This window comes from Ctenopharyngodon idella, chromosome 24, assembly GCF_019924925.1.
Source record: "Ctenopharyngodon idella isolate HZGC_01 chromosome 24, HZGC01, whole genome shotgun sequence".
Taxonomy (NCBI): Eukaryota; Metazoa; Chordata; class Actinopteri; order Cypriniformes; family Xenocyprididae; genus Ctenopharyngodon; species Ctenopharyngodon idella.
Genome location: NC_067243.1, coordinates 18,924,345 through 18,936,570, shown reverse-complemented (window position 1 = coordinate 18,936,570; position 12,226 = coordinate 18,924,345). Strand labels below are relative to the sequence as shown.

The window sequence follows — 12,226 nt, the reverse complement described above, 5'->3', positions numbered from 1 at the left end:
AAAGCGGCAGCCCCTCATGGACAACTGCCACATAAACGAAAACAAAACAACAACATAAAGTCCAGGCCTGGTCCTCTCTCATCCTTCACTGTCGCCACTCCTCTTCCGGGGCTCCTCCGTGAGACTCTCTCCGTTCCCACGGCTCTCGGCCCCGCCCTGTTTGCCACATATCCTCATCGCCCCTTACAGGCTGGGGGTACCCTCGAGACTGCGCTCTACTCCCATCCCCACCCTCCGGGGGGCTAGTCAAGGAGGCTGCAGCACCTGGGGGTAAGGACACACAAGGCGAGAGAAAAGGAGATGGAAGGATGAGGAGAGACAGAGATGAGAGAGGGGACAGAGGAAAAGAAAAAAATTTTTTGGTCCGTTTCCCAGACACACTGCCGCTCAGTCCTCAACCAGCCGAGAGGCCCTCACTCGCTGTACTGGACACTCTTCGATGGATGGCTCGATACTCCTCCGCCTCCTGGCGGACAATGAAGGCTCCTCCGGTTACGGGCACCCGGCAGCAAGCTCCCTGTTCCCTCGGTCTGCCTGCTCCTCCCCATCATGGCGGAAGGCAGCAGGTCTGGCCTCTGGCGAATGGCGGCAACTCCTTTGTCCCGTTACAGATGGCAGCCACCCCTCCTCGACCCAGGAGCATGGCACCACCTCCTTTAGCACCACCGCCTCAGCACCGTGATCCCCCTCAGCAGCGAGGGTTCTCTGACACCGTGTCCTTCCTTCCTCCCGGGTTTCGGCAGCAATGTAGCAATGTTTAAAGTTCAGGGAAGAAGGAGGCGGGAACTGGCAAACGCTCAACATAATTTTAATAATAAAATAAACAAACAACAAAACCAAAGCCCCTCACGGATGACTGCCGCATAAATGAAAACAAAACAACAACATAAAGTCCAGGCCTGGTCCTCTCTCGTCCTTCACTGTCGTCACTCGTCCTTTTATCTTTCCGGAGCTCCTCTGTGAGACTTGAAGCGGGTGAGGCCCATTAGCAGTCGCTGCTCTCAGCCCCACCCTGCTTGCCACTTATGCGCTTTGGCCGTTCATTTACACGACAATGGCATTTGGGGGCCTGAAAACGCAAACTTTTCGAAAAAAGAGCTACTTTTTAAAAACGATACCGCTATCATCTCTGTGTAAACTACAAAAATGCGAATTTATGAAAACTGTGACGTCACGTACATGCATATTATGTGTCCAGTCTATAGGTGCGTAGTGTTTCTTTACAAAGTGACATCGCCATCTACTGGCCTGACATGAATAATACAGGCCAGTCATTTTTGCGGATCCATGTGAATGGGGATAGTTTTGACAATCTTTGCGACAAATGCAAAGCAAAACGTTTCCGTTTTTAGTACATCTTTATCGTGTAAACATACCCTAAGTAAAACATATCAGCTAATTAAGTCATTTATATGGCCCCCAACTTCCTGTTTCAACAGGAAATAAATTGGCATAGGAATGAAATCTGCAATTGTCAAGTGAGTTCAATGCTAAAATTTTGATTGTTCAATAACCATGAATGTATCAACCCCCTTTCATCAAAACAGACCTCAAGGAGGTCATATTAGTTAGGTTAATTAGCAAAATCTGTGACTGGCTAAGTGTAAATTGATTTTATGTGGTGGATGCTTGCTGAGGCTAGCAGTAATCCACTCTGAAACAATGCTGCGGGGAAAGGCTTTGTCGTCTTCACACAATACAGCAGAAAAGAACTCATTGAAACAAACACACTTAAACTACGTCTGCTAGCTGCCAATGAGGAGCAGCTCTATTCATGAGGCATCAATCAGTGGGCTGGTGGGACATGTCTGATGGAGGAAGAGGAGGAAACTCTCATCTCCTTGTCTCCTTTGCCCTCTCTCCATTCAGCCGCACAGTTTGACCCACACGCATTGATGACGGCATATGGGCCTCTTGCCTACCCCTATTCAAACTCAACAGCGACACGTAATCTACATGTGCACTATGTACACTACGCTCATGTAACCTATATCACACAATGGCATGGCCTTAGGGCACATGTATGTAATGTACTCAAGGTAGACCTTTGAACATTGTTTCTTTAGTAAAAGAATTTTTCCATAATGGATCTCAACAGTGATTGGTGGTTGTTTCTTCAGGATTATGAGTAATGTAGTTTTTTTGCACAGAATTTGGCTAATACTTTTTTTTTTTTTTTTTTTTTTTAAATTGGCATTGATTTGTGGCTTGTGGTTTTCCGCTTAACCAAATTGACACTTATGGTACAGTAGATCTTCAAAGGTTTATTTGTAATGGTTACAATCTATTGAATGAATGGGATTTTTTACTTTTGGTATCCTACTGTTGGATTCTATTGGGGCACAATCCATAATCACATTGTAGCAATCATTCCAGCCAACTTTGTCATGCGGGATAAACTATGGAAATTGACAGAACATCAATATTCCAACATCCACACCTCACAGCAGATGTCAATAGGGTGCATATATGAAGAGCCAAACAGGCCATGCCCTCTAGCAACTAATAAGAGGACAGATTAACAAAGCTCTCATTAAATGAGAACAAATCCTTATGAAACACAGAGAGGTCACAGGCTGGATGTGAAGTCAACTGCCAAACTGAAATACCAAAATCATTGTTAAAAACATTAAATGGTATTTTGAACACCATTTGATTTAAATCATTCAATACTGTCTTTATTTAATATTGTTTCAAAAACAAAACAACGAAGTGGATTGTTCTTATTGATTTATTCTCAAGGGATTTTCAGCTTGAAGGAAATGTTCTCAGGGCAGTCAAACTGACCACAATAAAAAACAAGGCTAAACACAAACAAACTGACCACTGGCTCTTTATAGAAACTTTAACTCCATAGGTCTGCACAGTAAACATCTATATTTTGAATTACATTATTTGAAGCCAGTGCAGTGGGCATTTCTGCTTTCAAACTTGTTTGTCAGGAAATCTTATGAAACCAAAATGAGAATTGCATCTGGCAGCGCATAAATGCCATCTTTCAGTGCTTGCGATTCTGTCTGTAGCTTGTTCTTTTGGTGCTCAACAATGACTCCAAAGGACTGTGATGTACAGTCTGTGTGAAATGGGGATGTAATTATAGCTAACATGAGATATATCAAGAACGCATTTTCCAATAAATAAGCAGATTCAGTACATTGGCTTAAATTACATCATTAGCTGACCTCACCCTTGTTGAGCAATGCATGCATTTATGGCATATTTTTATTGAGTGCAGGAGGTATAGGTATTATTGCATGTTCTCACATGCTGAGGTTGTAATGTATTTGTTATTATGGCCTTGAATGGAATTCATTAGTCACATCTGACACATGCTCTTTGCATTCAAAATTGGACTTTGGAAACATAAACAATTAAGCACTGTACACAAAACCACTGTTATAGCGTTGCACAACATAGTGAGGTAAAATCGCAGACAATAATGTGAATCATTTTAAACAAGAGCTCTGAGAGTTAGGGAAGAAGAAAAGATGATTGTAACACTTGTTTAGTTTGTTTTTGTTCAGAAAATGTATAGCCTAAAGCTATACTATACAAAGCCTTAAATATAGTGGCAATTAAAATTCTAACTAAAATTAGTTAGATACACATTGTGTCAGATAAACAATGTAATGGAAGTAGAAAACATATTTAAAATGGATTACTGAAAAGAAAAAATGTAGGGCGGGGACTTTGTTCAATTCACTGGTTGTTGATTGGATGGAGTCTGAATTCTCCACATGAAAGACAGACAACTGGCGAATCAATATGCTACTTGTTTTCTCACCAAACAGTAAAAGTTTAAGTAGATTAAACTTAATTAAAATTTGGAGTGTGTATTATGAGAATAACTGACATTATGATTAACAGATTGCACATAACTATGCAACAGAACGCAATTTTGCGATGTGTTAGTATGTCCCAAAGCTTGCCTACTCTTCTGCTATACTTTTTTTCTTCACAAAAAGAGTAGATACTTTTATGCCGTAGTATATAGGCGACGTGGGATGCAGCATCTGGACCAACGGATTCAATGTGTTTCCATCCAAAGTTGCGAATTTAACTTGCGCAAATTAGAAAATTGCATAAAACATTTGCGAATAAAGCACCATTTCCATCCAACGAGATGAAGACAACAAAATCGTCACTTCCTGATAAACAGGCGTCAAATATCACTAAGAAAAATGTAGTACGAGAACTGTGGGTCTTTTTTCGTATATAAATTACTTGTGTGCCAGAGTGCACAGACAAAACGCAAAAAGCACGGTCATGTTATCTTGCTTTCGGAGGATGGGAACTAGGCCTATTAAAAAAAATAGACTCAAAAAAACAGTTTGTTCATGAATCAGTCATCACTACTTCTCTCACAAACACCAATGGTTTCAACAACTTTTATGATAGTTTTATGATGTATTTTTTGATATTTTGCAAGAAAAAAAATCATCAGAAGAAAAATAAAGTCACGTTTGGAACAAGTGGAAGAGTAAATGATTTTCATTTTGTGGTGAACTATCACTTTAATTTCAGAGGCATTTTTAAAATTATTCATCTATTTAAATAGATTTTTAATTGCACCATCCATGAATATTTAAGTTCAAATAGTGCCATAATAGCTACAAAAGGATGTATTCTACCCCTCAGAGCGAAAACAAAACCCTCCCCCGTTGAGTGCAAATTCTTTGTATGGTTGTTTTGATCGGAGTGCAGCGAGTCAACGGGTTCAAAAGTGGGCGCGGCTCAGGGGCTGCGTAGCGTTCAACTCTCTTTCCCCAAACCCAGTATTCTGCTCTCTCACACGACAAAATGTGTCATGCCTGCGTAAATATCATTTCTCGCAGCCTTACCAAAAGCTGCAGCGCACCAGAAATATTGTTCACTGTTTGTCCTCAAGTGACCCGCTGCAGAAGTGAGTACATCCCGTTCCTGTGATATTAATAGCTCCTTTGCGTCACCAAATTGTGCTAGACTGCTCTGCTAGACACGCGATGCTAGCCAAACGCGCAGCAACGCATTCACACTCCAAACAAACATCGTTATAAAACAGATATCTGTCGTGCATCAGATGACCGTCTAGGTCGGATGTGGGAACGTGTGCACAAACGTCATACGTGATGCATTGATTACACCGGAGGGCTTAACAGGAAGTGGTTATCCGAATTTTCTAATTTCAAGAGTATTAGCCTACTTAAAAGAAAACTCTCAAGATCATATGCGTGTGGAAATGCAATATTAAATGAAACTTGCTTAAACTTAAGTTAGTTTAGACATGAAACCTGTCTCACACACTCACACACACATTCAGGTCAACTATAGTACTTATCATTTCAGTCATAATGTAAAAAATAGTTCAGGAAATCAGAATGACTGCAGGCCATATGCAGTACAATAGTAAACAGTTTTTCTGTACCCATTAGTGCTATTGTATTGACTAAATATGCTGTACTGTTAGAATTGGCACAAAACCTAATAGCGGTGTGGTGTCATACAGTATCTTCATTGATCATCTTTGACTTTTTGATACATAACACTGGATACATGTTACAGGCATAATGGATTTTTGTTTATGATTTTTATGTCAATTTGGTTAGGTAATATAAGTGTATTTGAAACTTATATCTTGCATCGGTTTCTTTTAGAGAGATTATATGTGACCCTGGACCACAAAACCAGTCATAAGGGTAAATTTTTAAATTGAGACTTACACATCATCTGAAAGCTGAATTGTTAGGATAGGACAATATTTGGCCGAGATACAACTATTTGAAAATCTGGAATCTAAGGGTGCAAAAAATCAAAATATTGAGAAAATCACCTTTATAGGTAAAATAGAGTGGTTATGGCCATTTATTGGTTTATAGTATCAGCGATTTTATAATATAATACAGAGTTATAATATCACTTCATATCAGTTTTTGACAAGCTGTTTAAGCACATTTCTTTCCAGATTCACACAAGTAAATATTACATTTTTCTTCATGCGTCTCTTCAGGTGAAAGCCAAAATTTAAATCCACACTTGATGCTTATAAATCCCCATGTCATTACATATGATTTTGTAAGCCTATTTTGGCATTGCCCTTGATCTTTGTAAACATATACTGTAGCTGCATGATTCACATCCACACCTGTTGTTTTCAGGAAACTCTTTAACCATCACGCCACACGCAGTTTGCAATTGCGTAGTAACATGCCCTGCAGTTGCAGCGATGCATAATGTGTATCTGGTTACATTATTAGAGCAAACACTGATATCATTCATTAGCTTAATATACCAATGTGATTAAAAGCAAAGTAAAGCTGACGTGATCGCCTTTCACCAGCTTCTGCTGGAGTTTAACGCTCAGGTGCAGTGGGATCTTGGCCCGGCCCCAGAGAAAGGGGATAGCAGACAGAGAAGAGGAGGGAGAAAGAGACAGACAGAGGAGGGAGGTGGATGTTTCAATTGCTGGGTTTAATGTTGTAGTCTGTGGGGAGATGGGGGTGTTGATGCATAGAGACAAACATGACCGAGCTCCCCTGTGTGTACTGCATGCAGACAAACCTTTTCAGTCACAAACAACTCACCTAGATCTTTTTATTTGACCTTAAAGGGTTAGTTCACTCAAAAAGGAAAATAATGTTATTTATTACTCACCCTCATGCCGTTCCACACCCGTAAGACCTTCGTTAATCTTCGGAACGCAAATTAAGATATTTTTGTTGAAATCCGATGGCTTAGTGAGGCCTGCATAGCCCGCAATGACATTTCCTCTCTCAAGATCCATAAATGTACTAAAAACATATTTAAATCAGTTCATGTGAGTACAGTGGTTCAATATTAATATTATAAAGCAATGAGAATATTTTTGGTGCGGCAAAAAAGCAAAATAACAACTTATATAGTGATGGCTGATTTCAAAACACTGCTTCATGAAGCTTTGGAGCGTTATGAATCTTTTGTGTCGAATCATAATTCGGATCGCGTGTCAAACCGGCAAACTGCTGAAATCACGTGACTTTGGTGCTCCGAACCACAAAACATTCATAACTCCAAAATGACATTATTTTCATTTTTGGGTGAACTAACCCTTTAAAAGGAAGTTAGCAGAGTGAATGCTCTGTGTGTATGCAAGTGTGTGTTTCTTTGCCACTAGCATCATCAGGTATTGTAAAATAAAGACTGTTTTCAAACAAGTTTTCTGACTGCCATTGGTCATCAAAAACAATAGCCACACCCCCAAACTCGCACTATTGGTTGAGTCGTTGTTGCTATGTCAGCCTGGCCTGGATGAAAAACTGAATTATTGTATAATTTACAGTGAAAAACAGTAAGAGGACATTCACAGAAGTCTCTGCATGATACATGATTATATTTCATATAAATAATTTTGTTTCTTCTCATTTCTGTTATCAGTAATGTATATTAGGGTCTTTTTTTCTGTTATATTTTCTGTTATTTAGTTATTGTTTATCACATAATTTTAGTTTCATCTGTGTTACGATAGTGTTTTGTCTTTGTGATTCTGTGCACCATCTAGCTGTTGTCGCCATATTTTTTTTTAAGGCAGCGGCTATATGCACTAAGTGTCAATAGCAGTAGATGCTGTTTACACTAAGTGTAAATAGCAATTAGATGCTATTTACACTGTGTAATTAGCAATTAGATACTATTTACACTGTGTAAATAGCAATTAGATGCTATTTACACTAAGTGACAATAGTAGCATTTTCTTAGCGATAAGCTATTTACACTAGGTGAAAATAGTGATAGATTCTATTTACATCATGTAAAAGTGTCAGTTCTTTGCAATGTAAGTAAAGATGCTATCTATACTTTATATTGGCAGATACTATTTGCACCTCAGTATTTTGTACATTAACAGAATGCAATAATATCATAGCGTGTAAATGATTATATTTATTAAAATTATTAAATGGATGCTGCCTTATTAGGAGAATAAAAACCCTGCCTACACCTTCCCCTAACCCTACCCAATAAACACTTTTAATATTATTAAACACTTGTTCGCAGTTTATTTCCACTTATTTCCAACTGCAAACTCGGCAAAAGGCGGATTCGGACCTGCGTTGATCTCGTTAAAAGCCAGGTCTGTGAGTCTTTCTCACTACTGATGCGCCACTGAAGACAATGAATTCTACTTGTCTCTTTTTAAAACTTGAGTGGCCCAACCAGATATTGATGGGCGGAGCTAGTGTAAATAGACACTCCATATTTGGCAATGGTGAATTTCTGCCTCCAGCTTTTTACCGTACCGTACGCTGAAAGCGCGTTGCACTGCTGAGGCAAATGCTACCCAAGTATTTTGAAGGTTGAGCATGCAAGCTCATTGGTTCTTGCTGTATCAGTAGCCAATCAGCTGTGCCCTATAGATAACGATATGATTAAGAGCAGGTTGAATTAAAGGACCTATCAGCTTGCGCCATCTAGAGTTTCATGACAGAACTTTGTATTTATTCTCTATATCAGTAAGCACTGCTTCTGAACTCCCTGAAACAGCTCGATTGTAGTCTAGAGTTTTCTTCCAAGAATGACCACATCACAATAAATAATTCCCACCCAAGGCACATGCAAAAAAAGGGGCGAGGCCTGGTTGAGTTGCATTAGTAGTGCACGTGTTGTGTCCATGTCCAAGAAGCTGAAACTTGCAGTTATAATAAGGGGCGTGACATTTCCGAAAGCAGTTGACCGACCACAACACACTGGTCCAGTAGACCAATCAGAGCACGTTGCACTTTTCGGAAGGAGGGGCTTAATAGAGACAGGAACTAAACAGAGCGTTACTGACAGACTGGGAAGAGAGGTGCTGCAACAATGTAAAATATGTGAAAAAATAAGGTGTTTTTTAACATTCAAGCATGAAAACCATTCTAGTCGATCGCAAAAACAAAATCAAGACTTTGTAAAAGGGCATAATAGTTGCAATCTTTTTCAGTCAGGACATCAATAAAGCATGACAACTTATATATCACAAAATTCTTTTAGTATTAATTTTAGTATTACCGTTTTATCTGTGCTATCTGTGCAAGTGGCATGTTTAAGATAAGCTGGATCGTGAAAATGAGTGGAGGATACCCTCCAGTTTATCACAACCCCACGTGTACCTAAAGACACATCCCATCTTGGTCCTCTTCTAGCAAACCAGCAATTACAAGACCCGTGCATGAGACCAACATCACTGGGTCTCGGTTCAGTCAGTTCAGTCAGAGCCTCACCCAGACAGCAGGCACCATGCAAATTACAGCACAACCCCAAACACACCCACTTACAATTACCAGTGAGACAGCAGCCCCTACGGAAGGAGCCCGTCCCTCTGAAACAGACCCAGACAGATAGTAGAACAGGACTGACAACTCAATGATGAACCATTTTGAGTCATAAAAAGCAGAGGCCCTGCCTATGGGCCTCACATTTTATTACCCATGAGGGTGTTTTGTACTATCATTATCTCAGGATCGTAGCTGAGCAATGTTTTGTCATATCAAAACACAAAACTACTCAGGCTGAATGTGTTGGATGAAAAAGCAAACCGTTGTAAGGTTATAATGAAGTTTGAAACTATTGATCTCTGAAACTGCTGCTGCTATCTTTTATAGATGTGAGGTGCTAGTTATGTCACTTGTTTCAGACTCAATACTGCTTAGATTGCTTTTTGCTTTCACATGGAAACTGAACACTTTCAGTTCCTGTTCTTAAATATGAGTAGGCCTATTAGGAGATTGTGCTGCACAAGAAGTCTGTTGAAATTTGTAGATGTTTTTGAAGAAAATACGATGGTACTTAATGTTCAGAACTTGCAGCCCTGATGCTAAGAAGTTGTGGGTGGTTGCCAAGGTGTTGCTATGGTGTTCTGTGTTTTTTTTTTTTTTTTTTTGCATGTTGCTAGGGCATTGCTAGGGTCTTCTGGGTGGTTTGGTACTGGCCCTAGTTAAAAGAGCCCACTCAGAGTTTCTATATATGGCTCAGGTCTGTCCTTCGATGCAAGCTTATGGGATTTTTAATTGTCTTACATGTGAAAATCATAAGTCTGATTGAAAAGTACTAACACTTCTCATTAACAAGCTGCATGATTTGAATATCTGTAAGGTTAGGAGAAGGGATGAATGATTAATTAAAATGTATTGTAAATAAATGTATGTATTGTAATTAAATGTATTGTAAATGTAAATGATTAAAAATGTATTTAGACAAAATAGTATAGAATTTTAATATTAGCCATAACATCAAAATATTTATCAGGTTTTCGGTACTGGCCGGGGTTGTTATAGCTAAATAAAACTAAACCATAAAAAAATGTCATTACTTGAAATAAAATAACCATTAACTGAAAAATGTCACTTTGTAAAGAAACAGTACACTGTAAAAAAAATAATTGTTGGTTTAACTTAAAAAAGTAAGTTACCTGGTTGCCTTAAAATTTTGAGTTCATTGAAATTAAAAATTTGAGTTAATACAATGAAGGCAATTAGTTTAATCAGTAGAAACTCAAAATATTGTTATCTGAACCACATTAATTATTGAAGTTGATTTGACAAAAGAAAAAAAAGTTCTGATAACAATCATGAAAATAATCATGAAAATCATGAAAATAATTTTCTACGGTGTAGGTGCCTATAGACTGAACACATAATACGCATGTGCATGACGTCACCATTTTCACAAATTCCTGTTTTTGTTGTTTACGTGGAGATGATAATGTTGTCAGTTTCAAAAACTTGCACTTTGAAATCCATTTTTAGTTGAAAATGGTGTCATGTAAATGGCTTCTAAGTTGAAGTACTAAAATAACTCAAAGTAAATGAGCTAAAACTTAATAAAAACTATATAGGCATTTAAAAAAACCCTAATAATAATAATTATAAAAAAATGAATTAATTAAAAATTTAACAAAGTTTATATAAAAAACATATAAATTATACTAAAATAGCACAGGTATTGGCCAGAATTTTAAAATTGGTGAATCTCTAATTAGGTGTTCCTTCAGATCATTTACCCCAAGTATTAATGCATAATATATATGTATATACTATATACAATTTAGAGTAAAAGATGGAGTTGCAGAGTAATGAGAATATATAAAATGTTATTTGGAAATTCATGTTCCTTTTATGCTGCATAGCAACTAAACACTGGGTAAATTCCTCTTTCTAAAATATGCTGCTGCTAGTTCTCTGCTATGTTCTTCTAAAGAGCACAATGTTCAGGACATCGTGAAAATGGGTCACATATTTATGAACAGGGAGAGCCTTTGGTCGTCTATATGGACTCAACAAAATCTCAAGGTGTTATTTTGTGTGAATATACAGTATATATATTTTAGATAATATAAATGCAAGCTTTAGGGTTCATTCAAAGGCTAAAACGTTCAAGTATATTGGGTCTCCTTTCTACAGATACCACATGGCACACACTAATCTCATTTAGCCTTTGCCCACAGTCAACTTGAGCAGGTATATTCTGTCCAATCTGCTGGAGCATAGCCAATTACAACATTTCCTTCCCATTTGTTGTGACCCCCCTCCCCATACACACCATCTGTGCTTCAGATAATACATCCACAGATAGGGTTCCATAAATACAAGGCAAGACAGCTATCATCAGCAAAATTAAACAGATGCTAATAGGCTGACTCCAATCCATGGCTTGGATGAAATGGTTTTGAACTCATGTTTGTGCTGGCTGTTATTTTTGAAATGCAGAATCAAAGTCTAAGCATTAAAGACGGACATGTTTTATAAATGTCCCTAGTTGCTGCACAGTGTTTTTCACTGTACAGTTTCATTCACCTTTGATCCACCTCTGTGTCTGATGTGTTTTATCTGACTGGATATCGATACAAATTTCCTGTTTCGGTTATATTCTGATTCACATACTCTCGATTTTAATGTTTTGATTTGATTCCAGTTCATTTGAGTATATTTCATTTGTAATGTCAAGTTCCCTGTTGACGAAACCAGCGTATGCTGGTTAGGTATGTTTTGAAGCATGGCAGCTGGTTTGAGCTGGTTTATGCTGGTCTTTAGTTGGTCCTTAGTTGGTCATGATCTGGTTTAAGCTGGTCCTAAACTGGTCCTTAGCTGGTCATGAGCTGGTTTAAGATGGTCATGAGCTGGTTTAAGATGGTCCTTAGTTGGTCATGAGCTGGATTAAGCTAGTCCTTAGTTGGTCATGCGCTGGTTTAAGCTAGTCCTTAGTTGGTCCTTAGCTGGTCATGAGCTGGTTTAAGATGGTC

At 38.4% G+C, this 12,226-nt stretch overlaps 1 protein-coding gene and 1 long non-coding RNA gene across 2 annotated transcripts in view; one reads left to right on the top strand and one right to left on the bottom strand.

Annotated features, from left to right (window-relative positions):
* Positions 1-6,309, bottom strand: part of LOC127507007 (uncharacterized) — a 6,360-nt gene extending 51 nt beyond the window's left edge. The window contains exons 1-2 of the long non-coding RNA XR_007928212.1: positions 4,842-6,309; positions 1-264 (exon numbers count right to left, since the gene is read on the bottom strand). The exon at positions 1-264 is cut by the window's left edge and continues 51 nt beyond it. This is a non-coding gene — a long non-coding RNA (uncharacterized LOC127507007). The remainder of the gene's footprint in view (positions 265-4,841) is intronic.
* LOC127507003 (transient receptor potential cation channel subfamily M member 1-like) overlaps positions 258-12,226 on the top strand; it is a 49,589-nt gene continuing 37,620 nt past the window's right edge. Inside the window, exon 1 of the mRNA XM_051883834.1 lies at positions 258-4,903. The gene's annotated coding sequence lies outside the window, so the exon portion shown is untranslated. The remainder of the gene's footprint in view (positions 4,904-12,226) is intronic.